The sequence below is a fragment of the Melopsittacus undulatus genome, chromosome 10 (assembly GCF_012275295.1).
Source record: "Melopsittacus undulatus isolate bMelUnd1 chromosome 10, bMelUnd1.mat.Z, whole genome shotgun sequence".
Lineage (NCBI taxonomy): Eukaryota > Metazoa > Chordata > Aves > Psittaciformes > Psittaculidae > Melopsittacus > Melopsittacus undulatus.
The window spans coordinates 14775419-14791916 of NC_047536.1; positions in this window are offsets into that span (position 1 = coordinate 14775419).

Consider the following 16498-nt stretch of genomic DNA (forward strand, 5'->3'; position numbering starts at 1 on the left):
CTCTAGAGCTGCCTATGCCATTGCTGCTTTCCAACCTGTGCCCACCACACTTCAGCACTTGCACACACAAAGCTCTGCTCTGTTGTGGTACTCTAGCAGGTCTGTGCATGAGGGACACAGCCCAGGAAGTGCCTGGAGCCTGGTTTGGAGGGTGACAAGCTCCACGTCTTCCCTCTCAGTGTACCCAGCTCACCTGAGCCGAGGGAGGAGGGATTGTCCCTATAACCATGGCACTGACTGCCTCTGATCTGCTTTCATTCTGCTTTGCCAGCTGAGTTTGAAGCAATGGCTGTAGTAGCAAATAAAAGAGAGAAAATGATAGTTGGGAACTAAGCACATGCCAGCATCAATTCCTGCATCATGTAGGCTCTGCTTTGAAGCTCTCCCCTCAAAACATTACCTCTGTGATCCCTGGGGATTACCATGCACAGTGGTACTCATCCCAGTGCCAGCGTTACAAAATGCATAAGCACACAATTTGCCTGCCTACTTTGCAAGTCAATTGCACAACAGATCATGGGGGTGCTTGAAGGCATATTGGTGTTAGAGGTTGGATCGCTGTTATTAGAGCCACTCTGGCTCTAGCAGAAACAAGTGTAGGACTAATCTGACCTCATTAACTCAATCTGATGTATTCTAAAACCAAATCTGCAATGTGTGAAATGAATTTAAAAGAGAAAAAGTTAATTTAGGTGAATGAAGATGTTTGGAGGCTTTTGCATGCAGACTTGAGACTAGTTATTTCTAGAGGACTCCCTTAAGGTGCTATGACATGTATTTCTCCAAGGGTGCAAAACCCTGCACAACATATAAAGTGACAGTGAGACAGGGATGGAGAAGGGGCTTCCCTCTGCAACCACTGAGCTCCGTACAGTCTTTCCTGTTGGGAAAAGGCATTGAGTGAGAGATCTGTGAGTGACACACGGGCTGAGGAATGCTTCATGTGTTTAGTCATCCCTCTATGAATAAGGCAGGGAGAGCAGCCTTGATTCCGTGAGATGACCCCATCCCAGGAGATTTTCCTTGAAAAAGGCTCAAAATTCGTTCCAAAAATGCGCTATTGGGTGGAGTCCAGCGCGAGAGCTCTGCTTCAGATGGATGCTGCACTCGCTATGAGGCTCATAGGTAGCACCATGCTCTGCCACATGAAAGCTGTAAGACCTGGAGCTATCCCCATCACCTGTTCCAGCCACATGGAATATTATAGGAGAAGGTTTGTACTCAGTGGGAGCTTTCCTGAATCCAAGGAAGGGAGAGTCCAGTGAGAAGGAAATTACAAAAAGGCCTGAAAATGAGCTTTCTGTTCTAATGTGGATAATAATTGAGTTCTTTCTGCTTCTCTCGCAGGGCTAATTCTAGTTGATGAAGGTATTCTGTATTGATGCTGGTGCAGGAAGAGAATCAATCCCAGAGCTTTGAGACCTGACATTAATGCCTATAGATATGAGACAACACATGGGAAAAAGAGCAACTGTGAACAGCCGTGATAGGATGCACAACAACATCTCCAGCCAGCACACGAGCTGGCTGTAGGGATGTTTTCTATCCAGTTTTCTATTTTGCACCAAAATTGGGCACTTCTGAACCAATGTCTGTGCAGTTCTGTTGACCTGATAAGACCCCACTGCCTGTGGGTTGGAATAGGCAGGGATGGGCTTCCTGCTTCCTTGTGAGGGTGAGGAAAACATCTTGTTTTCCTTGTTTCTCTGCAACCCTTTCAAGAGGGAAGGTTAGTAAATATAGTGAAGAACTGAGGGCAGATTGGAATACTTAGGGAAGAGATACTTGGAGAGACACTTCAATGGTAAACTTTTGGTGATGTTGAAGGTTAAAATTGATGTCATGGTGATAAAAGCAAAGCATCAGATGCTCAGGCCAAAACAGGTTATTGTTGGATGTTTCCATGCTCATGGCATCACCTGAAAGGATCTCTCAGCCCTCCCAACCCGTGATGCACTGAGGGAGATGCTGAGGCAGCCACTGCTCTGCAGGCTGCGGAGCAGAAGGTGTTACATGGAGCGAGGGAGCTCTTCCCAGTGCAGCAAGGCCTCGCATCCATCTGCTGTTTCCACCTATGAGCGCTCATCTCCCCTGGGAACACCGCGCATCACCCCCGGCTACTCGTGTGCATCGCGAGGGGGGTAAGAAGGATAAGTTTCCCAGAGACAGTAGGGCCGTGACGCCAGGAGCCATAATTGCCTTGGCAGAGGCAGCCACAGTTGTTCAAACCTGCCCTTTCGCCCGTGAGTCAGAGTGGAAGTGCTGCAGTCATGGGATGGCTCGGAGCAAAGATGCAAAGCTGGGAGTTTGCTTTCAGAGCTTTTCATTTCCTTGAAGGCCTTGAAAGCCATCGGGGAGGGAGCAGGAGAGACTCCAGCAGCTTCACATCCTGCCTGCAGCCCGCAAAGGCAGCGCCAGCCTCTGCCAGCTGTGATGGCAGCACCAGCAGCAGGGATGGAGCCATCCCTAGAGCACCCAGTCATGGCAGTGCCATGGCAGGGAAAGCAGCTGTGCAGTTTGTGGGTGAAGAGGGTGAGCCCTGGCACTGGTGACGTGTCCCAGGAGCCATTCAGGGCATGTCTTGCAGAGGTGGTGTTTGCTTGGCAGCCACCATCCTGCTTGGACCACAGCGGGGTGCAGACAGTCCTGGCAGTGGGATAGAGCTCCAGCTCATGTGGTTCTGGGGAGCACTGAGTCCCCAGGTATGGGGCTGCAGATGTGAGTGTGTTCTATTTAGGTCAGAAAGCATCAGGAGATGGTTCAAAAGGGTTTCCTAAGGAGAACTGGCTTTGGGCATCTTGGAGGACCTCAGCCCAGGGAGAAAGAATGGGAGCTGCTTGCTCTCCCAGCATCATGTCCTTGCCCATGACACCCAGCTCCATCTGAGCACAGGGACAGAGGCAGAAGGAAGGGCGGGGGACCCAAGGCATCATAGGATGGATGCTGATGGAGCTGGTGCTTCACAAAGCCTCTCTGGGGAGGATTTGGCATGTAAACTGCTTCCAGCACAGGAAAACTGTGATGGGTTACAATCAGCCTGGTTCCATGGGATGGCTGAAGTGGTCAGGAGCTTGCAATGGCAGGGATGTCCTGAGCTGGGTATTGGACCAGTCTGGAGGCAGGTGGGAATGGAAACCCAAGTGCCAGGCTCTTCCCAAACTTGGGGAGGTCCTGTTGCCTCCAGACTCCAAGTTCATGGCTCAGAGCCATCTCTCGTTTAGCCCCAGTGAATTACTGAGCCCCAGGAAGCCTACCTTACTGAGGCTTTGTACAAGTCAGGGGCTCAAATTGAGCAGGAGCTTGGGGAAACCATTTCCCTTGTTAAAATAAATGTATTAGTTTAATACGTACCAGGAGAGGATAGGGAGTTCTCCTTGTTAAATGTTTACCAGTCAAACCCTGCTGAGGACTTACTTGGAGCAATTCAGCTTTAGTGATTTCCTTCTATTGTGGTCTAAGTCTCCAGCATTGCTGGGAAACCGCCCAGCAGGACCAGGAAGGCTGGCGACAGACCCGAGCCCCAGGCAGCAAACTCATGGCTGGGATGGATGCCCATCCCTCCTGAGGCACCTTGGGATCCCAATGGGTCCCCAGACCCACCCTGGGACCTCCATGGGGATGCCAGGACCCACCTGGAGTGATGGAGTGAGAAGCTTTGGTTCCAAAGGGGCGCAAGGTGTGGGAGGGATGCCCAACAAACAGGCAAAGTGAGTTAATAATAAGAGACGAGTAGAGGCACAAAATGCTGCTCGGTGCCTTGGTAGCCCCTGAGAGCATCCCAACAGCGCTTTCCCAGACACAAGGCAGTGAATTTTAACAAGGAGAGCAATTTCTATGGGGTTTCATCGTCTTGGGAGGATGTGTACCTTTGAAAAGAACCCAGATTGTGAATTACCTTCATTTCCCTAAGATGTCCCTCCTGATGGTGGAGTTAAGCCGTATTCCAATAACTTTCCGTAGCTCAGGATTTCCTGACATAGCTCTTCTATTAATAGGAACTATTTTGTATTTAATGTTATTTACATACACACATTTGCATTAATAATTTGTCATTTACAAGTTTATATTAAAGCAATCTCTGATGGTTCAAGACTTCTCAACACTTCTAATCAAGCTAAATTCACATTAGTTGTCTTCCTGGTGACTTCACATTGGTTTGGAACCCTGTTGCTTCCCCTTAAACTCCCTAAAGTAGAGTGGAAGTACTGGAAAGCATGGAAAATCCCTATGGACATGCTTAAGGACCTGCTGGTTGCTTGTGAACAGTGATGGCAGATTTGTCACTGTGTATGTTTTAAGGAGTGCCTCTATTAATAGCATTAAGAGAAAACAGAGGCATCAGGTTTGCAATAGAACCGTGGATACTCCAAGGGCCATCAATCCTTAGAAGTAAACAACAGCCCTGATTCAACAAAGCTCTTAAGCAGACGCTTAACTTTAAGCATGCACTTAACACAGGCTTCAGCGAGGCGTTAACATATGTTCTGCTATATAAGGAGGGACTTAAGTACCTACTTACAGTTAAGCTTGTGCTTAAGTGCTTTGTTGAATTGGGGCCAATACTTCAACTCTCCCTCTGTCTCCCTCCCTAATATTAACCGTGCCTGACATCCAGGAAATTCAAACAGGGGCTGCTGTATCCACCTACCCACATTCCTTCTCCCTTCAGGCAGTGGCTGCAGCTCTTGTACAGCGGGGCTGAAGAGTTCTGGGCAGCAAGATCGGGCCATCCCATGCACCTTTGTGCCCCCATCACTCCCCAGTCCCTTGTCACAATGCCCATGGGGTCACTGTCGGAGAGCCTAAGGAGCCTACTTGTAAGTCTCTATGAAGACTCCATCTAAAAGACTTTTGTGTCTTCTTTCTTATTGGGGTTTTTTAAAATCAAGATATTTTTCCATTGTATTTTACATGTTCGTAAATGATGCTCACTTTCTTTGTGCTTATTTCGAGGTGCTTGGGTTTGTTTTACACCTAAGCACCAAGAACTGCACTGTGCAATGATTTGCACTGGTCAAACTTTATGCATTAAAACTTCATTTTGCAATCTTTTGCTCTTGTAGCTTTTACTCCTGTTACATCCCCATCCATTGAGTTGTGCCTATCAGCAAGTGAAGATGAATGGGAAAGGCCTTGGTGTCCTCACCTGAGCCAGCCTGGATGCTCTGAGATGCCCTTCCAATCAGCTTGAGACTCCTCTTCTTGGCTTCACCTTCACTTCAGACCGAAGTTACTGAGGATGAAGTCCTTCTCATTCTGGGCAATGTAATAGCACTTTGAATCAGCATCACTGGAAACCCCAAAGCCCGACTCCCAGTTGCTTATGTGGCTTGGGATCAATTCATTATCACTTTGTTGGCTTTTATTTACAGTGAACCAGATTTCTCTGGTTTTGTGAGCCAGGGAGAGCTTAGCGAACACAGGCACCAAAGTTGGTACCTCTGGACCCAAATCCCATGAGGCAAATCCTGAACCAAACACCCTGATCTGTAGGTGGAATCCTGCCTTTCTTGCAGTCAAAGATTGTTTTATCAGCCAAAGCCAAGCGTGATGGATCTGTGACTTCAGTTAAACAGGGAATATTGTCTAGATACTGTGCTATGTTGTCTTGAATTAAAAAAATCTGGAAAGATCTCAAGGACCAGCTCTTCACTGCCTATTTTCTTTGCAGATGGCAGCATCCAAGTTCCAGTTATTTCTGTCTTGGAAAACAGGGAAAAAACCCTACCACAAGAGAAGGAATGTGGGTTTGCAGCACAGTTTTGTACCTGGAAGGCTCCGAGCCGGAGTGTGAGCTCCTGATTTATGGTGTACTTGTTAAAACCACTTGTTCTTGTCATAACAAAGCAGATCGAAGTGAAGCTGGGTAGAAGGTCTCCTTCTAGCTGGCACTTCATCATGGCTTCTTACTCTGTCTTAGGTTCTGGGAGTTTACAGTTATATAAAACTTAATGAATCAGTATACTTTAGATTTCCTTCCTAATGCATATGGGTTTAATTAACTGCACTGGTTGCTTATTTAAGCGTTTTCATTAAATTGCTTTACTATATTTTCCCGCAATTGAAGGGGACCACGGTGGGGCTGATGCCATCTGCCACCATCACGTTAGCAGAACCTTTTCCTTTGTTCAGACCCATGCTTTTTTATTAGAAGAGACCCTCCTACCCCCTGTTCCCCATGCACTTATTGCGTTCTCCTCTTCTGACTGCACACTGATAAAAGCTTGTGCAAGGACCTTCATGTATGGTATGCTTTAAGGTGTTCTTTTACAAGAACAGGTTATGTTTTGTCCCCCCTGTTTCTCCCCCCTGCTTGCAGATTCCTTTTTTCTCCAGCTTGTGAATAAATAATTGTTGTTATTACAATACCTAGCAGCTCTGCGGGGTCAGGGGATTGCTTCAGTTTAAAACCCAGGCTCGATGCTACAAGCTCAGCCCAGGGCAGCAAGGACAAGGCAGGGAAGGCTTTTTCCTTGTTTTTAAGGACTCGCTGATCCATCCCACCAGATCTTCCTAAAGATTCTTCTCACAGCAGGGGGTTGTCTCCCTGCCAGTGTCCCTGCTTTACCCATGGCTTCATTTCTGGATCCGGTGCCATTAGGACTTCCCACGCTGACCTTCCCCCCCAGCACAGAAGCAGAGTTTAATTACATTCCTCCTTGTTGCTTTACTCCATCCTTTTAAGCTGCATCCTGCTCATGTCAGTGCTCACTGTGAGTGGCCCTGTGCTTCTAAAGGGCTGGTGATCCCTGGGGGGCTGCTTCCAGCCTCCCTCTGATCCACCTCACACAGGGACTGAAAATACCTTACCCTCATTTGATAGAGAAATTAAACTGATTAAACTCACCCAATTGATTTGGGATGCAATCTGCACCCTGCTCCACAAAGAAAGCGCTTTATAGGCATTGCTAATAGGAAAAACACCTCTTGAAGAATACAATAGAAGAAGGGAAAACATTCATTGTCAAGGAGTCTCATCCAGAGGTTGGCTTTTTGATTTGGAAATGCGCTGTTTGATATCACATCAGTTATCTGCTATCTCCCGGTTAGGGAACAGAGCAAAGCATCAGGACTTCAGAAGCAAACTGATGTTCTGCAGTGGTTTGGGGAGGAAAACGCCCTATTTATCATTTTCTATTCCCTGCTACAGGCATTACTTACATGCAAGGGAAGATGCAAAGAGAATAAATAACTTTCCCTGAAGTTACACAATTAATCTGTGGTGAAGCCAGAAAGAAAAATGCTTTTAACCATTGCTTTGCTCAAGCAGTACTTTGGGTGAGGGGGTTTCTGTTTCTGGAGCAATGTGGCAGACCAAAGAGTTCCAAGACTGAAAAGAAAAGAATGAGAAACAAACAAACACCTTCCAAAGCCTTCCGTTTTCAGTAAAGTGAAACTAAGAAAAAGAAAAACATGGAAAAATACATTTAAACTGGAAAGAAAAACATTTCCCCCCCCCAAGTGGTTTTTTTTTTTTGTTCTTTTTCTTATTTTCAAAAACGTTTTCTGATTTTTGATTGGTTTGGGTTTTTTTTTTTTCAATGGAAAATGTAGCAAAGATAACAAAGATTTCGCAAAGCATCACTGAGTTACCAAAGTAACCTTTGGCTCAGCTGGGAAAACACCAGTCTGGACCCTCGGCTGCATCCCAATCCTCTCCTGCCTTCCTTGCCTTATGCACTGGGATCCCAACCTCTGCTAACAGCCCCGGGGACCCTCATGCAACCAGTTGGATTTGCCCAAATCGTAAGGAATCACCTGAAACCAACCCAAGCTGGTGCAGAGCCCAGGCTCTGGGAGGCTTTCAGAGAGTGGCTTGACAGCCCTGCCAGCTCCAAGCTCTCTCTGGTGCCTTTTCTTCTTGAAGCAAGGCATAACATAAATTGAAACTGCTGGCTGTGGTAAACATTCCCTCCAAACATGCCTGTTCTTGATACCCCAAATGCAGATATTCAGTTGCGGAAGAAAATAGAGGGAAGGGAGGGGGGGAAGAAAAAGAAGAGAAGAAAAGGAGAGAGAGAAAAATCCCGACACTTCCAAGACACTAAAAATAGACTCTGATCACTTACCAAATGGTAAAATGAAAATGATTTGCTTTGAATAGTCTCCAAAAAGGCTCAGATACAATGTCTTGTGGAGCAAAATTGAATCAGTTGAAAGTGCAGACGCCAGCTCAGCCTAATCCCTCCCAGCTGCTTTGCTTTCCTTTTTTTTCCAACAAGCAGCCCCTAAAAGTCATCTCCCTAATCCTGCAAACTGAAATTCAATCTTGTCCTTTTTTTCTCTAAATCAAGTTTCAAGCCTGGGGCTTGCAGGGTGGGGGAAGAGGAGGAGGGAGGGCTTTGGGGTTGCCTCCTTCCCCTCGCCCTCCCTGCAGTAAACACAGCCTTGAATTCAAGGCAAGGCTTTAGACTACAATTCACTTGGCTTGAGCCAAACACACAAAACTGATGCCTTTAAAGCCCCTCCAGCAGACGGGAGATAGCTTTGAGATGCTCACTAAATGGCTGTCTGGTTGCTGCCTTGTTTTGTTCTTGATTGGGGGGCCCAAGGAGACCTTGTCTCTGGGTTGTTTTTCCTGCCTTTTTTTTTCCCCTTTGGTGTCTGCTTTTATCAGTGGATTTGGGTTGGGCATTTACCCAATGCAAAGACCAAGGCAAACAGTTTCTCACAGGGGCTGCTGATTGTGGCCAGCAGCGCATGTAAGGGCTCTGCTATCTCTGGGAATATCAAGAGGTATTTATGACACTTTCCCAAGAGCTTCCCGACTCCTGCCCTCCTCTCCCCCCCCACCTCTCCTGCCACATGTGTGGCTTGAAAAGGCTCAGCAAAAGCTCCCAGAGCATCCCAGTCCTTGGTCTGGAAGAACACGGAGCACAACTCCCCTTGCCCTGTCTGTCTTTGTCACCTGGTGATTCACTGACACTCGAATTATTTTGGCATCAAGTGATCCTGGTTTGGTTTTGGAGAGTAATTGAGAATAGATTAAATAATGGCAAAACATTCAAAACCAAACCCCACTGCTCAGCATCCCGATAAGCCAAACCCCTGGGTCTGAGCACTTCCAAGCTCAGGGCTTCAAAGGCTTTCCCCCCTTCAGCCACGCAGGTTGAGGCTCTTGTTTGAACCCAGGAAACCAAACTTATAAGGAGAGAGTGGAGAGCTCAGGTGGGAAGTTTCGACATCACTTCTCTTACCCTGATAGAGCTGTTGGCACCTACAGAACACCACTGCTGCAACCACAGGGGAATTTGAAGTTGGAAATTGGTCCCATAACATGAAACACATTTCACAGAGGTAGAGATGATCATTTTGTCTTTTCCCAATGTTCACTTTTCTTCATATTGTTGGCATAATTGTCTTGACCTTCCTGCCATGTCAGGATCCCTGTGTCCATCAGTCTGACACGAGGCTGAGACACTGAGAGTGATAGAAGCATCATTACTGAAGTTGCTTTGAATTGAATTAGCTCTTGTCTAACGAGAAGCAGCACATTGGGCACCTGGACTGAATGGCCCCATGAGTTGGTTGCTGGATTTTATGGTATAAACTGATGGACAGTTGAGATAAACACACAGAAACAACGGCAAAGATACACAGGTACACAGAGATAGATTAGAATAAGTGACATCACTACATGGCCATACACCCTGTGCAGAGGGTGGATCATTTGATACTAAAACAGAAGAATTGATGGTGGAGGGAAAGCATCCAAGTGTATTTGACCTGGATTAGACAGTGTAGCCAGGGGTTTGGTGTGGTAAGTGTGGTTGTGATACACATCAGGATAAGTAGCTTAAATGTAGGATGTGTTGTGTTAGAGCAAGTCCCATCTGGGCAGGTGGAAAGTTTATGTAGGATCTGGCTGGGTAGTAGAGCTGGAATGAGGTGGATGGCAGGCTGCATAGTGAATCAATGAGGTAAATATGTGGACAAGAGAGATGCTGGCTGGATTTGCCATAAAATAGAAATGTTTTAAAATGTAGAGCTAGGTATGGGAGACCAGAGAGGAAGGAAGGAAGGAAGGAAGGAAGGAAGGAAGGAAGGAAGGAAGGAAGGAAGGAAGGAAGGAAGGAAGGAAGGAAGGAAGGAAGGAAGGAAGGAAGGAAGGAAGGAAGGAAGGAAGGAAGGAAGGAAGGAAGGAAGGAAGGAAGGAAGGAGCCATGCCTAATAGCCATATTAAAATGAGCAAATAGGTGTCTGTATATCACATACAGGTTTGTTGAATGGGTGTGGAACAGATAAATGTGGAAACCAGAAAGCTGGCTTGTGTAGGTAAAGTAACTGCTGGGTGGCTGAGAAGTTAAGCAGGGTAAATATACATGGATAGATTAAAATATGGAAATGTGGGATACTACAAATAGATATTTTAAGTACATAGATATAATAAGTAGCAAGTAGATAAGTACAGATATAATAGAAAATTTATCAGGACATGGAATACATGGAGACATGAACTGATCTCTGCTGATTAACATGTTTAGGTAAAGAAATATGTAGAGATATTCTGGGAGACATAAATCAAATAGAAGTGACATGAGCAGCAGTGGCACTTCCAAATCTAACGTAGAAAAATGGGCCCAAAGAGGAGGTGATCCACAAGAAACACTGTGAATATCCTGGGGTTAGGTCAGCTGAGCAGGAATGGGATAGATGGGTGGATGAAGAGATGGGTATATATCGAATAAAGAGTTATTAACTGAGCTTGTATTAGCTAGAAAGATCAACTAGATAAACCTGTAGAGAGCAGATTAATGAGTTAAAGGCCAAAAGTGAAAGAGATCAAATGGAGATGGACAAGTTTAGAGCAGACAAAACATGTGTTGTCTGGGTAAAGTGATGGAAAGATAGCTGGAAGCATGGAATAAATGCACGAATAAATAACACAGCCAGAAAATATGGGCCGATAGGGTGGACAGAGCATTGATTATAGGGAATGTGAACAGAGGGAGGAATGGATAAAGGAATGGTAACAGAGTTAATAAATGAGTAGTTAATAGAGTAATAGATGAGAAGCACCCATAGAGAGGGTATTTTAGTCATCAAGAGTCTGTGCAAATACAAAGGCAGTGAAGTATGAAAAAGGTGATATACAAGACATAAAGAAGCAAAAGAAGTATTAAGTAGATGCACACACAAAAAAAAAAAAAAAGACAAAGTACACGCACAAGAAAGAAGAGGAGATATGGGAAAAGGCAAAAAAGCACTTAAGGAAAAGTCATGTAAAATAGGCACAAAGTAAATGACATAAAATTCATAGAGAATGAAGAGATTATGCTGAAAAAACAAGCTTGGAACAATGAGTGAGCTAACAGGTTGGACTAGCTATTGGGCAGATAAAGAGACAGAGGAGTATTCATGAGCTGGGAGTGTTGAGAAATTAGCCTGATGATCAAGTACGAATTAGAGGGATGTTAAGTGGGGAGTAAAACCTGGACAGGATGATTGATGACAGAGGATGTAGGTGCCGATAGAGATGAGTGGGTACCAGGAAGCTTGTGAGTGTGGGTACGAGTGAGCTGAGAGATTAATATGGAATAAGGAGGGAGATGAAAATATATCATTTACCATGTACTATGGAAATGCAGAGAGATTCATTAAAATTTGCATCAGATTGATCAGATAAGTAATTACTCACAGGCATTAGCTTAATGAGTATGTATAAAAGAAGCTGCAAAAAATGATCATTAATCGTGGCATTAGTTGCATTGATGTTTTAGGCACGACAGGCAAAAGCAGAAGCGGCGAATACATTAGTGCTATAAGAAAGGACGAGAGATATTAGTAGATGTGAGATAGATGATGTGTGAGACATAATGTATGCAAAACAGGCAACGAGGTCAGATGCATGAGAGTACATGGGGAAAATGGATTGCTAAGTGTTATGAAACTCAAGTATAAACACCTACAGGGTTGTGTGGGAGAGAAAATGAAGTGATCTGCAGTCATCAGATGGACAGAAAGAGAACAGATCTATTTGCATAAGAGATAAGCATAGAGAAATTACACGATCAAGGCTGAGATGTGATTCCCAAACCAATCTTAAAAGTAACCTTCGTTCTAAATCCTGACACAAATCCAACCCTGAATTTAAATCTTATCCTGACACAACACTAAGCCAAACCTAACCCAAACCCAGCAGTACCTGGACATAGCAATAACCCACAGTGCTAACCTCACCTAAAACTCTGCACCCTATAACTAACACTAGATAAACTGAGACCTCCCACTGACCCTGATACTAACCATAATCCTAAACCAAACTTAACCCATGCCTCACCCTAACCCAGCCATAACTCAGACATAATCCTAAATGCTGAACCAACCCTATCCCTAACTAAACCAATCAAGCCAACCCTAACCCTAACCAGACCCTGACCCTATCACTAAGCAGTAAGCCTTCATTCTATCTTTAACTTAATCTTAACCTTGCACCATAGAGAAACAGGCTGGAGGTAGGCAGGTATTTGTATGGGATAGGCAGGTAAGGAATGAGGGAGGAGGAGATGTAAGGCAGATGAATACACACAGAGCAGTGGAGCCATGGAAAGAACAGATATTTATGTTGTCAGAGCATGTTGAGATGTATGGAGAGGACAGGTAACAGGGCTCAGGTCAGGAAAGTGGCCAGGACTGTGGGTTGGCAGTTTCTGCCTTTTTTTGTATTATGGGCCTTTCAAATGTGCCCAATGAAGGTGCCAGCCCCAGCCTTGGGAGCTTTTAACCCACAGACCACGGGTAATACTGCTATCTGCTCTTTCTGAAGCCCTGGAGATGAGATGGGGCCAGCAAGGGGAGCGGTCCCATGATCATTACAAAGGGCAGCACAGCCACGGTCTGTGTGTGAGGCAAATGGTCCAGGGTAGAGCGGAGGTAAGGATTCATGGAAAGGAGCTGTAGGCTGATGTGTGCACAGGTAAAACATGCAAAACCACTTAATGTAAGTGGATGAGGTTTGGGAGGATAGGATCCAGCCCTATTTGATATTGTGCCAGGCAGAGGGGTTGCACAGGTTTTGTGCTGAACCCAGTTTGGTGCCACTACATCAGTCCATGGGGAGCCAAGACCTATCTCAGCAAGCTCTGTGAAGGCAAAGTGGGAGGTATAACCATGCTTCCCTACCTTAAACAATGAAGAAGTTTCCTCCAGCTCCACATATGTGCACTCACTCATGGTATTTTATTCCCCTTGCTACAGAGAACAAGCTGATGGTATGGGCAGAGATGCAGGATGTCCCAGCCCTGGTTTCTGCTGCATTGGAGGGGATGCTCCAGAAAGCTGATGGCTTTGTCGGTGAGAGGAGGGGATGCTGCTGCCTGTGTTAGCCCATTCCAGAGGAGGAGAGAGCAGGCTGGCCCCCAGCCTCCTCACCTGCCTTTCCAGCTTTGCTTTCAAAGGTTCAAAACCTGCCCCTGTAAATGTTTACAGAGTGGGGTCTTGCTTTGTGAGGGCACAAGATTAAACGCAGGACCTGACTGCAAAGACAGGCTTGTGAGAGCACGACTCCCCAAAATGCTTCCTTCACCTCGCTTAATTTTATGTTTAACTTTAAGCAACTCGAGTTTCCTGGTTTAAGTAGAGTGGGAGCAGTAGGATGGAAGCAGTGCTGTGGTTATCCATGGACTACAGTCTCACATGTGGGACCAGGGCTTCACCTCATGCCTAGAAGCATTTTGCTGGGTAGTTTCCTTGTGTGCTTAAGTACTTTCCTGAATGAGCTCTTAAATGAGGGAATTCTCCTTCTAGACTGTCTGGGAAAGAGAAAAGAAGGGAGTGGAAGGAGAATGGGAATTTTTGAGGGCGCCCAAATGCCGAGAGCCAGCCTTTGGAAGGATCCGGGGCTCTCACACAGGCAGTCAGAAGAGCCTCAGGAGGAGCCAGAGCAGATACCTCTGATAGACACAGGTACTGGGTGCTTTTAGAGATCCCACTGTGTACTTAGCTGTATCTTCAGACATCTAAATCCCTCTAAAAGTCTCACTCTTAGCGTTTAAAGCCCAGGTGCCTAACTGACTTCTAGGAAAATCACACCGGGACTCATTCACGGCACCATTATTTTCGGTCTGGTCCTCACTCACATAGGGCTTTCGAAAATCCCCCTGCTAATCTCCTGTACCCAGGCATGTATCACTTTGAAGCCTGTAAAATAAATTGCTTTGCGCTCCTGGGGGACAGCAGCTACTTTGTCCCTGCTCAGAGTAAATCAGAACGCTCTTTCTTGCATAGGAACACGTAGATTTGTTGGGAAGCTCTGAAGCTGCTTCCTGAGACTGAAAGGAGCAACCTGGACCGAGAGCTCGTTGTCCTGTTGTGGGGAGGCATCGCTCACTGCCATGGGCTGTAGGGCTGCAGCAGGGAGGAGCTGGTTCTGGGCTCCTCATTTACATCAGTGGGGTTCGCCCGTGGGCACAAGCTCCACTGATCTCCTGAGAAGATTTGCGAGCAAATTTCCTCATCTCTGGCAGAGACTGAACTTTGTTACCTGGGTTTTTGTGCAAGAAATTGCTTGGGTGAAGAAGGAGGGGGAGGAAAAAAAATGAAACGCACGTGTTGTGTTTTTCTTGTTTCCTATGGGAATTTTTACTCGTTGGGAACTTTTTGGTAAATATGAATGTTGTGCATGTGCTTTCTTCATTAGAGCAACCGGAGCCGGGGGTAAACAAAGGAGGTTTTTTCCCTGTTTCAAGAAAAAACCCTGCTCAAAAAGAAAGGCTGGCTCCCATTGAAACGGGTTTTGATAGGAAATCTGCCTGCAGCTCTCCAGTTTAATCAGCTTGGAGCAGAGCGTAGCCTGTAGCTTGTTAATCAGAGCAGCTTGCCCGAGCGGCTCGCACAATGGTGAGCTGCAGAGGAGGCTCGTTGCATAGCTGTGGATTTTAGTTTGCAGCTCTGTTAATTAAAACATATTTCACTTTGAAGGAGTTTTTTTACTGTTTTCGAGGAGGATGAGCAGAAAACTGTTCCCTGGATAGATTAAAGGAGGGATGTGAAGCAGTTTTGGTTTGAGGAGTAATAACTTCGCTTTGTTTGATGGGCAAACTCTAAGCATAAACAATGCGGAGTTTCTTAGTTTTGCTTGTGCTCAATTCTTGTATACAGGCTGGTTTATGAGCCCAAATACCTTGGCTGTTTTGATAATATCCAGCTAAGCTTTAACATACAAGCTGTCAGCCTGGAACAGAAAAGGTATCATGAATTCTTCTTTAATTGATATATGAGTAATTCTTTACTTATAGAAGGGGTATACTAAAATAATAAGGCCTGATACTGTGCCATTGAAGTTAATGACAAACCCTGCATAGGTTTCATATAAAGCCTGTATTTTTATTATCCCAGTTCCAGCGACTTTTGTTGCAAGTTTGCAACAAAATGTTAGGGCATTTCTAAGTGTTATTTTTATTATACAAACCCCCATTAAAATCAATACTGAAGCATCCCATTAATTTAAATGGGACTTTGCATAGTTTGTTGAGTTCCAGGCCACAGATAAAGAAAAGTATGCAATTTGGAGTTAAACTGACCACAGCTTTTTATTAGAAGACATTTAATCTCGAACGAACAGCGCAGTCTGAGGCATGAAGTCTTTGTGAACTTCATCTGGGCTGGTGCAATAGGAGCCTCCCCCGTGTAGCAATTCCTGAGTTGGTCATTTGGGACCTTTCAGGACCTTACAGCATTCCCAAACAAAACCAAACAAACTCCTCCTTCAGGCAGCTTTGCTTTGGAAAACTCAGAGGTAAGCCAGGATGCCCCGAATAAATGGAAACGTTGATTTGGGTATTTCTCTGCTTGCCTTGACAAAGGTAAGGCTACAGTCTGTGGGCAAGAGTCTGAGGGTCTCTGCAGCACCCACTAACAGGCAGAGTCTCACCAGGCTAGAGCTACATTAGGTTGAAACAGCACAGCTTCCAGAAATCCCTGTTTGAGCTTCATGCGCTGGAAACCGCTTAGAGGAATGTGCAGGGTGAGGGATGGGAAACACCCATCAGCCAGGCGCTGGCAAGGAGAGTTCATAACCAAGGTATGAAGAGTGATGGGGAGAGACAAGTTATACGTGGGACCCCCCTTTGGGAACACTGGGAGCTAAAAGATCACTAAATAATTGCCCCCCCTCGGCTGCCCCCAGCGCGGTCACACACCTGGGAACATCCAAAGGCATATCCCTAAGGAAGCCTGGGTAAGGCAGTTCTAAGTCTTGCTTCAAACACAACAAACACTCAAATAATTCAGGTTCTAATCATTGCAAGGGAGACCTAAATGCTGCTGGAAGCAGGGCATCTGTAAAAGCGCGCAGGAAAGCTGCAGGAGCTGCTTTCTGCCCAGTGTCTCCCATGAATTTTCCTTTCCCTCCGCCATAAATGTGTCAAGATGCCCAAATTTCACCCAGCAGCAGCGGGTCAGTTTTCCCTGGTACATTCCTGGGGACACCGGTGACGGCCACGGGCACAGGATTCCATGCGGGATGTGTCCCTGCTCCCCGAGCCTGAATTTCAGAGGG